General features: G+C 43.5%; 1 long non-coding RNA gene across 2 annotated transcripts in view; it reads right to left on the bottom strand.

Annotated features, from left to right (window-relative positions):
- The window catches only part of LOC117809104, a 7,349-nt gene that overhangs the window by 3,635 nt on the left and 1,214 nt on the right, over positions 1-2,500 (bottom strand). The window contains exon 1 of one of the 2 annotated variants that reach the window (XR_004630433.1): positions 744-881. The exons of the other annotated variant lie outside the window; for it this stretch is intronic. This is a non-coding gene — a long non-coding RNA (uncharacterized LOC117809104). Of the gene's footprint in view, positions 1-743; positions 882-2,500 lie in introns of those variants that run through there. 2 annotated transcript variants of the gene reach the window in all.

Raw genomic sequence — 2,500 nt, 5'->3', positions numbered from 1 at the left:
GAGGAGAGGAGAGGAGAGGAGAGGAGAGGAGAGGCGAGCAGAGGAGAGGAGAGGAGAGGAGAGGAGAGGAGCGTGTGAAATATGAGAAGTCCAGCTGCATGGGGGCGAGATGAGTCAGGGTTTGTTTTGAGTCTTTCCTGTCGACTGAAAGAGAAACACTTTCCCGAACATCTTACTCACACACCCACACACACCACACACACACACACACACACCACACACACACACCACACACACACACACACACACACACACAACACCACACACACAGAGAACCTGATCTTCATCCTGTTTGGTTTGATGAGGATGTTTCATGTTTGTGTTCTTCGCTCTCTCAGCGTCTCACGTCTTCAAACTCATTTATGATATCTCTTTTTACTCTCTTCTGATTGGTCGACTCCCACAGCAACAGTCTGTATTCTCGACAGCTCACTGTCGTCATGGATACGTCTGTAATCACATTGATCCACAGAGTCCGTTTAGTTACACATTGACTATTTAAGGAATAGGAACTCAAACAGAGAGGGTCAGACCTGAGATCTGAGGACTGAGGAGAGCTTGTGAAGACCCGAGCGGGGACAGAATCCCTGAAGCCTGTCCTCAGACTCTGAAGGGGGACACTTCAGCTCCCCGAGCGTCTCAGGCTTTTATTCTGAAGGGCTCTGTCAGCTCTGAGTGAATCCTGTTTGTGGATCAGATGGTTTGTCTTCAGTGAACGTGTCTAGACACTCCTCCTCTCTCACCTGGAGCCGTTTAGACCTCCAAGAATCAGGGACCGGGACGTGTCGAGACCGCCTGCAGGTGAAACTCAGGGCTCTCAGAAACCAGTCTGAATGAGCTCTGAGGTGTCCACCGAAACAGGAAGTCTGGGTCCCGAGACTCCTTCTGTGAGTCAAACACTGAAGTGTGTTTGATACGACCTGAGACTGAAAACACAAACAAACAATCAACAAACACAAAGAAACAGAGGAGGATCAGTTATGGTCTCTGGTCTGTATCAGCTCCTGTTCTTTATCTCCTCTGACTCTCAGAGGAGTGAGCGCCGTGTCTCACCCTCTGACCTCTGACCTCTGACTCTGCTTCATGTCTTCACTGGTTTGATTCTGTTCGATGAAACATGAAGCTTCTTGTTTCAGAGTTTCAGTCTCTGATGTTTTCAATGGATGGTGACGGAGCGAGGCGGAGCGTCTGATTCTGTTCGATTCATGGACAGATAAAGTTTCAAGGAATCAACACCAATCTCTGAGCATGAGTTCACACTCAAATACTTACTGTCTTCATGCTAAGCTATGCTATTAGGGTTTTTACCTTCATGCTAAGCTATGCTATCAGTTTTTACCTTCATGCTAAGCTATGCTATTAGGTTTTTACCTCATGCCAAGCTATGCTATCAGTTTTTTGTCTTCATGCTAAGCTATGCTATTAGGTTTTTTACTCATGCTAAGCTATGCTATCAGTTTTTTGTCTTCATGCTAAGCTATGCTATTAGGTTTTTTACCTTCATGCTAAGCTATGCTATCAGTTTTTTACCTTCATGCTAAGCTATGCTATTAGGTTTTTTACCTTCATGCCAGCTATGCTATCATTTTCTTGTCTTCATGCTAAGCTATGCTATCAGTTTTTTGTCTTCATGCTAAGCTATGCTATCAGTTTTTTTACCTTCATGCTAAGCTATGCTATTAGGTTTTTTACCTTCATGCTAAGCTATGCTATCATTTTTCTTTTCTTCATGCTAATCTATGCTATCAGTTTGTTTGTCTTCATGCTAAGCTATGCTATCAGTTTTCTTGTTCATGCTAAGCTTTGCTATCAGTTTTTTTGTCTTCATGCTAAGCTATGCTATCAGTTTTCTTGTCTTCATGCTAAGCTATGCTATCAGTTTTCTTGTCTTCATGCTAAGCTATGCTATCAGTTTTTTGCCTTCATGCTAAGCTATGCTATCAGTTTTCTTGTCTTCATGCTAAGCTATGCTATCAGTTTTTTGCCTTCATGCTAAGCTATGCTATCAGTTTTTTACCTTCATGCTAAGCTATGCTATCAGTTTTTCATCTGATAGCATAGCATCATTTTTCTCTTTCTGTCCTAAGCTAAGCTAACAGTACTTGTACTGTTTTGAATTCTTGTAGCTAGTTCAAAGTTTGAACAGAGCCTCTGTTCTCTTGGTGCTAAGCTAGGCTAACAATGTCCCCTACTTTATGTGTTAAGGGTTTTTGACGCAGGGGGGACTGGATCTGATCCGGTCTTGTTGTTGGGTCTTTGTTAATAATAGAACATAGAGTCTAAAATTAAAGAAGGAGAAAACAAGTGCAGATAAACTCCCCAGGACTACATTTAGACCCTGGTTCCTGCGGTCAAAAAGAACAAAGTTCCCCAAGGAAAGTCCCTGTGGTCTAGAAGCACTTTTGTCTCAGAGTTCTGAGAAGCCCAACAGAAACCCACAAACCCACGGGCGAGATAGAGGGGGGAGACCAGGAGTCCGACATGCTTTCAGTTCTGCTGC

The sequence above is a fragment of the Notolabrus celidotus genome, unplaced genomic scaffold (assembly GCF_009762535.1).
Source record: "Notolabrus celidotus isolate fNotCel1 unplaced genomic scaffold, fNotCel1.pri scaffold_230_arrow_ctg1, whole genome shotgun sequence".
Lineage (NCBI taxonomy): Eukaryota > Metazoa > Chordata > Actinopteri > Labriformes > Labridae > Notolabrus > Notolabrus celidotus.
The sequence above is the reverse complement of the archived record's forward strand: the minus strand, read 5'-3'. Positions and strand labels throughout refer to the sequence as shown.